Raw genomic sequence first — 12,097 nt, 5'->3', positions numbered from 1 at the left:
CTCCCAGAATTCCTGAGCCAGCATAGCTGGCTCAGGAATTCTGGGAGTTGAAGTCCACGAGTCATAAAAGAGCCGAGGTTGCCGATCCCTGCTCTTGAGGAACGAGTACTTTTATGAAAAAAAAAGATCATCTCGAATTCTCCAGAATAAAAACGCACACTTTGAAAAACAAACCGCTCTTGCTTTGATCCCGCCACTAAAACGAGGGGTATTGGCGGCTTGCCAAAGGAACGGACGCGAAGAGAGTAGCTCGCTTTCCCCGGCTGAGTTCCGAAAGAGTTTTTGCCTTCGAAACGGTTCGAGCGCAACTTCTCCTTTAACGCCCTGCCGGGTTTTTCACTCCGCGACTCCGCCCCCTCCGCTTCCCTCATTGGCTCCCGTCGCCCTTTTGTTTCGCTTTGGAGCCGGCCTCCTCATTTAGCTGCCTCGTGATTGGCTGGAAAGCCTGGGATGGACGCTCAGGTCTTCCTCAGCAGGGCGGCGGGCGAGGCTGCTCTTTCCTCCGCCCGCCGCTCGTCATCCTGCTGGAGAGGCGATGGCGCCGCCGCGCCTTCTTTCCACTGCGGGCGCCTCTCTGCTGAGCGACGGCAGGAAGTGATGGGTCGCCTGGCCGCGGCTTGGCTGCTTTTAGCTCCGGCCGGCTTGTCAACGACGCTCCTCCTCCGGGGTAGCCTCCGCCCCATTTTGGACCTGGGACGGAGCTTTGCTGGCTGCAGGATGGTCGGTCGAGAGTCCCGGGCATGAGCCAGCGCGGGCGAAAGCGGGACAGGCCGCCTCCTCTTCCTCCTCCTCCTCCTCCTCCTCCTCCTCCTCCTCCTCTGTCGGACTGTGAGCGAAGATAACAAGGGAGCTGCGGAGGGCGAGTGTGGCTCACGGGCGGAGGAAACGAGGAGAAGGGCCAGGTAAGGAGCTCCCTGACTCCTTAGGGTGGCCTTAGTCTAGATCGGGGTCGGCAACCTCGGCTCTTTTATGACTCGTGGACTTCAACTCCCAGAATTCCTGAGCCAGCTATGCTGGCTCAGGAATTCTGGGAGTTGAAGTCCACGAGTCATAAAAGAGCCGAGGTTGCCGACCCCCTGGTCTAGATGCCCCATCGCCCGGGCGGGCACAGGTGATCGGCCAGATTTCTCTGGGGAAACTTTGAGGCCGGGAAGGAACGATCTCGCGTCCAGCCCTGTCTTTTAACAAGCACACGTCCGGCTTTGAAGAGAGAATTTGTAAATAAACCCTATTTCCCTTCCAGGCACCCGACCCTCTTGACTTATCTTGATCCTGGTGATCTTGGTCTGGGAATTGTCCTCTGGGTTTGGGCGAGAAGGAAATGGGGCCATTCGCTGTGCGGAAGAACTGTGTGAATGCTACGTTCCCCTCTCCTTTTTGATCTACTCTGGGGCTTTTAGTAATGTCCCGCTTGGATCACTTTTTCCCCCCTTGAGATCTTCGACAAGTCCGTACCAGCCCCTCTCTTGAATTGAAACTCTCCTTCCTGAAATAACTTCAATCGTTGTTGTTCAGTCGCTAAGTCGTGCCTGACTCTCTTCGGACCCCATGGACCCCACAGCTCGCATGCATGGCAGAAATGCTCCGTGTCAACGCTCAACCAAAGGCCCTTTTGCTATCAGGAATAAATCTCGGCAGGGAAAAATGCCTCCTTTATAAGATCCCAATGCTCTTTTTCTATCTGGCGATGTTTAGACAGAGCTAAGTTAACTCCTACAATTGTTCTGAGCTGTATGGGCATTTTAATTAGGAATATGTGGAGTTTTCCAGTTGGTGATTAAAAAATTGCCGCCTCTTTCAGCTAGCCCATACTGTGGCATTTTGTGTGTATTCCCTTCTGTCGTTTGATAACTTCTAGCAACTTCCCATTTATGTTTACAATTGACTTGCTATTATTGAATGAGTGCTTTAGAATGTTAGGGAGAATATGCTTTAATTAGCTAGTGTTGCAAAGGGCTTTTAGTGGTCTGCATGAGCAGGGCATGTTTCTGCTTATGTAGAGTTACAAATTGTGATAAGTTAAAAAGTAGTTGAAAGCCACAATTTAAACTTTTTATAATTAGCTTGGGATGCCAGACACAAAATCTTATCCTCTGAAATTGTAAGTCACTTGGGTAACTGACTTACAATGAGCCTTGGTGGAGCAGTGGGCTAATGCCTCCTTAAGTAACACCAATAAGCAGGCATATACGTAGAATGAAGGCTATTGCTAAGCACATTGATTTGTGCTTTAGATTGTAAGCTGCCCTGAGTCTTCGGAGAAGGGCGGGATATAAATGGGATTAAAAAAAAAACACCTGCTGTCAGTAGCAGTGACTCGAAGGAAGATCTTATTATACTATAGGGATTGTGCTTCAATTGTATCTAAATATCACCCAGCTACCTAAAATAGCTTTTGGGTTTTGGCCATATAGATTCCATCTTTCAGGGCATACAGTGGACTGATAACATTGTAATTGTCCATAGTTCCTTGGCTTTTAGGGTGATATTCAAATGATTAAAAAATGAATCCTGAGTTAATTTTATATGTAAATCCCTTCTGCAATATTATCTGCTTAGTTAGAAAGCTTACCTTCTCTTGTGATTTCCAAACTGGTCACGTAAGTTTGCTAATATACTATGGTCTAATTAATACTGAATTTCTAGTTGTTTTTGTGCTGTGGCAATGCAGGAAAAGTGAAACAATTTTGAGGCTGACTGAGGAACAGTATTTGGCTGCTTAAAAAATAAAGCTGTTTCTCTTTCACTCTTCCCCCTCTTTTTTCCTGTATACTACATAGAAATTGACACTGTTGATAGGAAATCTTAACTGATATTAGGAATGTAAACAGTAAATAAATTTGTTCCCATGGAGGGTCACCTAACCACCTGTGAGGGACATATACAAAGCAACCAGCAGTCTTTTCTTTCTAAAGAACCATAAGGGAGCTGGTCTAGCGCCCATTGTGGTTGGTGATTGATCTGTTGTGTGCGTCTCCATGTTTTCCTTTATATAAGCATTTCCATTAAAAAACAAGTTATTAATAAAAAGGGCATATTATTATATTATAGAAATGTTTTTCTTGAAAGAAAAAGTTCTAATCTATTATGTAGTAAACTATATGGTGAAAAAAACTATACTAGGGTGGGAAAAATCCATGGAAAACAAAGGTAAAAGAAATAACAACCAAACAAAATTATCCCCCAAATTATATCTAAATATATAAAAGTAAATCAAGTCATTAGAACAGGGGTGTCAAACCCAATTGCATCGTGGGCCTTCTTGCTAAGTATTGGAATTTGTTTTGCCCTTGTGGGGTCAGGGTGGGCGTGGCCTGCATGGGCCAGATGGGGCCTGCAGGCTGCGTGTTTGACGTGCCTGCATTAGAATGAAAAGAAGTTACTAGACCAGGGGTGTCAAGCTCAATTTCATTGAGGGCCGCATTAGCATTGCGGTTGCCCTCAAGGGGCCGGGTGGGTATGGCCAGGGTGGGCGTGGCCTACTGGGTGGGCGTGGCTAGAGTGCGTATGGCCTACTGGGTGGGCATGGCCAGCTCTACATCATTTGCATCAAGGGTGCCTATGGGGGCCTGGGCAGGAGTGGGACAGATCTGAGGGTCTTTGGCAGGAGGAGGGTCTCTGGGCCAGGGCCAAGGCAGTGGGGGCTGTTCCCTCACTGCTTCCAGGATGGCTTCGTGAGCCGCATAAAACCACTTCGTGGGCCGGATCTGGCCCCCGGGCCTTGTTGTTTGACATGTCTGTACTAGACTATTGAAATCATATAACTTTTCCAATAACTTTTCATGATTATGATTCAATTTTTAACAGTGAATTGTACAGGTAGTCTTCACCTTAAAACCACAATGGAGCCCAACATTTTTGTTGCTAAGAGAGATTCGTTATGTGAATTTTGCCCCATTTTACGACTTTTCTTGTCACAGTTGTTAAGTGAATCATTGCAGGTTTTAACTTAGTAACAGGGTTGTTAAGTGAATCTGGCTTCCCCATTGACTTTGCTTGTCAGAAGGACGGAAAAGGTGACCACATGACCCTGGCGACACTGCAACTGTCATAAATGTGAGTCAGTTGCCAAGCGTCTGACTTTTGATCATAGGGATGCTGCAACAGTCGTAAGCATGAAAAATGGTCATAAGTCACTTTTTCCAGTACAGTTGTAACTTAATAACAGTCACTAAACAGTTGTAAGTTGAAGACTACCTATATCTTGACCATACGGAAACACATTGTCCAGTCTTACCTTTAATGCATAGTTGATTCAAAGGATATACGGTGGAATTTCTGTACTTCTTACATGATCTTCAGGTATGGAACTCAGTATTGTCCACTTTTAAATTTGTATAAAGGCTTTATATATTTTGTTTCAGTTTTTAAATCTTTTCCTAGTAATCCACAATTGGAATTTGTCTGTTTCATGGCAGCTGAATGTCTGCCTTTTTTCATCAAGCTAACCACCATTATCTCACTGCAGATTTTCCTGGTCATTTTTTATCCCCCAGCTGAAAGCAATACTTTTTCATTATTAATAAACCTTTGATGGCCTGAGATTAACTTAAAGAATTTAGGTTAAAGTTGAATGGTAACCTAGCTTTTTCTTCTGTTTGCAGTGTCCGTTGTCTATTCTGTCTCTCTCGTTTGGGGTGTGTTGTGAAAGCCCTAATAAGCAGGCATATACATAGAATGAAGGCTACTGCTAAGCTTGTAAGCCGCCCTGAGTCTTCGGAGAAAGGCGGGATATAAATGGAATTAAAATAAATAAATAAATAAATAATGGCACACTAGTTCTAAATTGATTGGTAAAAAATCAAATACTAGTCCTCTAGCTTGACAGGAAGTGTGATCGTTGTGACACTTGCCTTAAATATTAGGAGACTTGCTGGCACAACTTATAGTATAATTAAGTTGTTGACAATGCAGGTATTGCACTAAAATCAAACTATTATTAAGACAGCTCTTCTCAGAAGGCTGTCACTCAAGATCTTGACATATACATGCAGAAGGAAAACAAACTCTAAGGGGGATGAACTGAGATATTGGGGTCATGGAGTTAAACGACCAGATAGGCCACTGAATTTAATTTCCTGCTCAATGCAGAAATCCAAATTAAAGCACTCCAGACAGATGCTGTCTACCCTCTGAGTGCACATATCCAGTGAAGAGAAGATCACCATTCTGAGTAATTGGTTCTATTGTCAAACTGCTGTTACTTCATGGAAGAGAAAGTAATGAGATTTCTAATGCATTGCAAACCTATCAGAAACGCACACTGCGGATGCCACAATTAATTTATTTTGCATTGTGTTATGGTTGCAGTGTGAATCTCCCACAGCTAGCGAATGCCCTGTCATATTTGGGACATTAAAATAAAAAGCCAGCAGTGTCCCTCAATCTTGGCAACCTTAAGATATGTGGACTTCAGTTTCCAGAATTTCCCAGCCATCATCCTGGGAGTTGATGTCTGTACAGATAGTCCTGAAGTTACAACAGTTCATTTAGTAACTGTAGTTGCAACAGCACTGAAAAAGTGTCTTATGACTGTTTTATACACTTACAACCGTTGCAGCATCCCCATGGTCACATGATCAAAATTCAGATGCATGGCAACTGGTTCATATTTATGATGGTTGCAGTGTGCCAGGGTCATGTGATCACCTTTTGCAACCTTCTGACAAACAAAGTCAATGGGAAGGCCAGATTCATTTGACAGCTGTGTTACTGTGTTACTAATAGCTGTGTTAACAATTGCAGTGATTTGCTTAACAACTGTGGCAAGAAAGGTTATAAAATGAGGCAAATGTCTCACCTAGCAACATAAATTTGGGCTCAGTTGTGGTTGTAAGTCGAGGACTGCCTATACATCTTAAAGTGGGCAAGGTTGAAAAACACTGAATTTATGGATGACCGGTTGAATATATACACTGATACAGATTGAAATGCATCTACAGTACTTCAGCATTCCTACTGTTGCTTAAATTGCAGGAAATGTACTTAAATGATAATCATGGATACCTTAGTAAAGTTGTCTGTAAAGAAGCAAGTTAAACCTTTCAGAAAACTTTATGGTTGTACTGCTAATCTTTCTATGGGTCACTGTAAGGCAGTGGTGTCAAACTGCCGGCCCACGGGCCGGATGCATCATCCGGAAGCCATGTTCACCCCATTGCCGGCAATGGCAAAACCGCCCCGATACATGGCACAACGTCACGTGACGTTGCGAGTTTGACATGTCTGCTGTAAGGCATGTTTCTAGAAAACATGCATAAGGTTGTGCAGTCAGTGTAATGAAGCAAGGATCAAAAATTCAGATTAGATGAGCTTCTATTACTTATGGCTTGTCACACCATCAGCCAGATGTTCAGACTGGATTTGGCATTTTTAAACCACTTATCAAGTCCTTCCCAAGGGTCTGGGATAGGCAGATGACGATGTTTTGTGGTATACCATCGCAGGATGTAAACTGTTCCGAGTAAAGCAACCTTTTGCAATGGACTGATAGTGATTATGGTTGTTGTTTTTGTTATGGCTCATTACACAGGCAGCTATTTAGACTGGATTTGGAACTTTTATCCACCCATCGAGTCCTTGCCAATGACCTGAAATAGGCAGATATTTGACAGTGTTAAAAGGTATTGTCACAAGGTGTAAGCTGTTCTTAGTAAAGCTGCCTTTGGCAATTGAGTGAAGTTGATTTTGTCAATGGTGATGGCACTCAAGTAGTTCTCCAGAAGTTTGGGATTGCGCCCAAGACACCTATTACTATTGTATTGGTACTGTATTGGCTTTCTTCTGCCACAGTCATTCTACTTCTATTTGCAGGTTTCTGTGTTTTGTGATTTTTTCTCCAGCTCTTTTCTAGTCTCCCCAGATATTGCAACATCCAGTCTTTTTTTGAATCAATAATTGTTACATCTGGGGTATTATGTGGCAGTAATATTCTTGTCCGTTTGAAATCTAAAATCCCAGAACAATTTAGCTTTTTCAGTTTTCTGTTAGTTTCTCTTGTGGTCCCACCAGTTCTTGCTGAACAGATGCTTGTTGCGAGACTGAAAAAATTAAGTCACGTGGGGTTGACCTTGGATAAAATGAGGAAGTTCATTTGAGTGAGTGTGATATGAATGACTTGGTAAGATAAAAGTCTTCTCTTTCAGTATATTAGCATGACTGTTTATTTCAAGAATTTATCAGTAAGTTTCCTCTGAAATGGAGTCTGGTGTTTGCAGAGGAACATGCTCTTCACTTACCAAGAAAACCTGAATCTTTTAACTGTAATTAGATGGAGAAAAATACAGAAATGAAACATTTCCCCAAATCGTAAGAGGAATAATGCATTTGAGACCTATTTAACTTCTTATGTATCAGCTTCATTGCTGGCTTACAAATTTCTGTGCCAAATTTAAAATGTTGTCCTTAAATATTTCTGGACAGTTTTATTTGTTTCTTTATCAAGGAGCCAGTTTGGTATAGTGGTTAAAGCAACAAGCTAGAGACCTTGAGTTCTAGTCCTACCTTAAGTAGGAAGCCAGCTGGGTGACCTTCGGCCAATCATTCGTTCTCAGCCCCAGGAAGCAAGCAAGTAAGGGCAAACCGTTTCCAAAAAATCCTTATCAAGAATACCCTCATGGACTTTTCCAGGCAGTCTCCAGGAGTCAAGACTGATTCAAAGGCAACCCCTGGTGTTAAAATGGGTGCCCTTTGAGAGTGATTGGATCCTGAAATACCAGCAAACTGGACCCTTTTTGTCATGCGCTGTTCGTGTTTTGTATTTCTCTGGGGAAAGTCTTTCAGCTTTTCTCCTGCACCACTTGCCACTGTTTTCGGGGTTATGAACAAACCACAAATGAGGAAAAGCAGTTTGTGGTTCAGTGGGCCAAGTAAACACATACAAGACTTTTATGGGAGCCCTAATAATTTTGCTATTCTGAAAAGAAATGTTATGACCTGGTATTTTAATGACTATGTTAATTTGTTTCTTTTTCCATACTGTTTTGCTTTTTTTACTTTAATAATTTGTGACCTTACAAGTTTGTAATGGCCTTGGGAGAATAGATAGCCAAAAATACGGGCTTAATCAATCAAATACGATTCAGATGGCAACTGGAACTTGATTGTTGTATAGTGCTTAGATACTGAACAAGCTGAACACTGTTGAGAAAGAGCAACAACATGGGAAGAGTTGTTCTTAACAAGCAATTTCTGAAGATTGTTTTAAGTATCTCTGAGAGACAGTGGTTTGTACACATTCTTACTGAAGAAAGTTCGTTCTTGGAAACTAGACGTTACTGTATATGTCACTTTGATACAAGTGGGTGCATCAGTGGTGATTTCAGCTAGTGCTTCACTTAATCAGCAGAAAATACAAAGGAGACATTGAAAAATATTACTGAAGGATCAACTGAAGAAAAAGCAGGCAACTGTGTGGATTGCGTAGGAAAATGTTCAGATAGAATCAGTAATAAAATAGTCAATTAAATATAATTAGCTTATGTAAAATAGCTTTTGAGACTCTTAAAAATATGTAGGCTTGATTAATTTATTTATGTTGTAGTGCTTCAAGAGAAGGAGAAAGAAGAAATTTGTTTTGTAGATGCCCAGTCCATAACATACAGTAATTCAAGAAGCACTTTGTGATCATCAAGCAGTTTTTCTAGAAGAAGCACTGACCTAATTTTTAAAGGTAGAAATGAAATTAAATTCTGATCTTTATGTGTTTCTTTATATTAGGAATTGGCACTCTTACTTTCAACAAGTGTGTAGGTGTCTTCAAATAACTGAAATGTAAAGATATTAAATTTCTGATGTTAATCACATCTTATAGATTCGTTTGTATATAACTTCATTATTCTACATGGAATAGACATGGAAACAGTATGCTTAATTAAAATTAATTTCTGTTGCTTTAGCAGTTGCTTTTCATTTTAAGAAGTGGGGAAGGGAACAGGGAAGAACCTTAGACTTATAGTGCAGTTAGAAGTCTAATCGTTGTAAAGTTGTTTGACAAGTGTGATTATGACCTTGTTTCAGCTGTGAATTCAGGGCAAAGTTTCTTTAAGACAGCCAAGGGTAAGAAGAATGCCATCACTAGGCAGGGCTTTATATCTTTGTTCAGCCAGAGTCTGACATACAGCAACCAACCTCTGTGAATAAAGTACAGTTTTACCAATAGGGAAGCTAGTTTAAAGCAGATGAGTTCGCAAGACATAAAAAAATAAGCTATGCATGGCTTTATGTTTCCAGGGCTGCCGTTCACCTTTCCATTCTAGAATTACATCTAGAATAAGTTACATCTCTTACATTAATTATAGACTTCTAAGTCAGATGGGAAAAAAAATCTAACCATAACTTCTAGCCTGAACTTCTTAACTTCTTTTCATACTGAGTGATAACTGTGGCTTTCTGATTCAGCAATAATTAGGGTTCATGATTCCCAAGGGATTCTAAGGAAAGAAAGAAGGCTCATTCTGTTTAATAATCTAAGGTGATGGGTAATATATACCCAAACTGGCTATTGGTTAAAAATTGTCTGCATCAGTCTTCCAGAGCATAGTCCAGCACAGTTAACCTGATGCTTATCTTCTATGTGAAGAATTTTCTGCCTTTGTAATAGAAACATTATTATATTATTAATAATTATTAATTATTAAAAACTGCAGCTTATTACTCACAAACATTGGTTCTTACTTTTATGGATTATCCTGCTCCATCTTATTTTATTTTTGTAGGAGTTAAAGTTTATTTTCATCTCCTCAAAGAGGTTTGCTAATCAAACACAAATACTGCTTCTACTATGTACTTTTTGAACATCTAGACTGCAGCATGAAAAGCCAAAAACACCCTGGATTTGGTCTGCAGACTCCTGGTTGCTAAAGACTTAGATTTTCTTTATCGTTGATTGCCCTTCACCTATTTTGCCACAAGGTTAAGCCACGGCAAACCTTTCTTACAGAAGCTTGCAGATAGAGACCGGATTCACTTATTGTGTTAAGTCATATAATGTGATTTCATTGGTTTTCACTTCATGTATTATAAAAGTCACTGTGGTTTGTAAACTACAGTCTGTAACTTAGTGGTTCATGTGTTTTTCACTGTTTGAAGTTTATTCAGTAATTCAAAATATATGAACCAGCCAGAGTCTCTTATTTGAAGAGTTTCTTTTATTTGACAGAGGTCATGAATGCATGGCTGGGGACAGACTAGGGATAGATTATCTGGGAGGAAATCAATCTATGTGGTCACTAAGAGACGAAAAGGACTTGATGGCACATAATCAATCTTTTATTTGAAGACTCTTCTGCTTTATGCACTTTGGGATTTTCTCAGAATTCAAGTAAGGCATTTTGAATGGACTCCCTTTCCTAGAATTCATAAAGTAGGACACTTCATAAATGCCAAGCCAGTATTTTATAAAATTTATTTATAACCTAAGCTTCTGAAAAAAAGCATGAGCAGACAAGAATTGCTACTTAGTAGGATCATTGCAAGGATCATAGTTCTAAAAGATGGCAAAAACTGAGATAAATACATGTCAAGCAGCAGCACACATATGCAATTCCCAGAGCAAATGTAGAACATATTTATTTTGGAACTGTATAAAGATGATGTCATTTAGAAAGATAGTCCTCGATTTACAACCACAATTGAGCCCAACATTTCTGTTGCTATGTGAAAAATTCATTGTGAATTTTGCCCCATTTTACGACCTTTCTTGCCACTGTTAAATACCTGTATTTAAGATGGAGCTGGCACACCTGATGGTGCTAAAGAACATCTGCCAGTATTTGTGAGCTCTCCTTCACTGGGACAGTTATCTGTCATAGGTGCTTTATTTTATATTTTTTGCACAGAGCAAAGGCACCATCAGATCAGCCAGGTTATGTTAAGTGGCATCTTCCAATTCTATGACTTAAAGGCATTCCTGACACAAATTAGTAGCTATCAATTCCAAAGGCTTCCAAAATATCCATGACTGCTGCAGGTCTGCTCTCTTCCACTAGTAACTATTACATTCTAGTTCCCTAATGCTGGAGAAGGTGAGAAAGCAGTTAGTGAGAAAGCAAAAGCAATTCATTCAAATACATTCAAATTGAAATAAGCATTTAGAAGAATAAAGACGCAGTGGGTTAGGACGCTGAGCTTGTCGATCAGAAGATCGGCAGTTTGGCGGGTCGAATCCCGAGTGCCGCGTAGCAGAGTGAGCGCCTGTTACTTGTCCCAGCTTCTGCCAACCTAGCAGTTCGAAAGCACGTAAAAATGCAAGTAGAAAAATTGGGACCACTACAGTGGGAAGGTAACAGCGTTCCGTGCACCTTTGGCGTCTAGTCATGCTGGCCACATGACCACAGAGACGTCCTTGGACAAATGCTGGCTCTTCGGCTTTGAAACGGAGATGAGCACCGGCCCCTAGAGTCGGAAACGACTAGCATGCATGTGTGGGGGAACCTTTACTTTTAGAAACTAATAGATTCTATTTCCTGAATTTTAGGAATCCTTGGCGATAGTTACTAAACTAAATAGTTTTGATTTATTTATTTCATTTGTATAACATTGAATTTATGATGTGTAGTGTACAACAACAATAACAAAAAGTAACTCAATTATAACATAGGAAATTCAAACAAATTGTAGTAATTGTTGCAATGAGCCAATGACACCATCCAGGTATTCAGAAATATCATCTTACAAAGGTCCAATATTTCTGTTTTGATGGGTTTTTGAAAGGAGACCAGAATTGGTACCAGCTTGACCTCTGGAAGAAGGCTGACCATCAAATCATGGCCACTACAGAGAATAAACATCTGGAGAATCCCAACTGATCCTAACTCTTGCATTTTGGGATACCCAGTTATCAAGAGCTTACTTTCTGGTGCAGTTCTACCCACGGCCTTGGTACTACCTGGAACAGGGGTGTCAAACTCAATTTCATTGAGGGCCGCATCAGCATTGCGGTTGCCCTCAAGGGGCCGGGTGGGTGTGGCCTAGGTGGGCATGGCCTACTGGGTGGGCGTGGCTAGAGTGCGTATGGCCTACTGGGTGGGCATGGCCAGCTCTACATCATTTGCATCAAGGGTGCCTATGGGGGCCTGGGCAGGAGTGGGACAGTTCT

The 12,097-nt window shown here is 41.3% G+C and overlaps 1 protein-coding gene across 1 annotated transcript in view; it reads left to right on the top strand.

Annotated features, from left to right (window-relative positions):
• Positions 1-524: 524 nt before the first annotated feature.
• TPRA1 (transmembrane protein adipocyte associated 1) overlaps positions 525-12,097 on the top strand; it is a 32,644-nt gene continuing 21,071 nt past the window's right edge. The window contains exon 1 of the mRNA XM_083357004.1: positions 525-902. The gene's annotated coding sequence lies outside the window, so the exon portion shown is untranslated. The remainder of the gene's footprint in view (positions 903-12,097) is intronic.

The sequence above is a fragment of the Vipera ursinii genome (assembly GCF_947247035.1).
Source record: "Vipera ursinii genome assembly, chromosome: 2".
In the NCBI taxonomy this organism is placed as follows: Eukaryota; Metazoa; Chordata; class Lepidosauria; order Squamata; family Viperidae; genus Vipera; species Vipera ursinii.
This window is presented reverse-complemented; position numbering and strand designations above follow the sequence as displayed.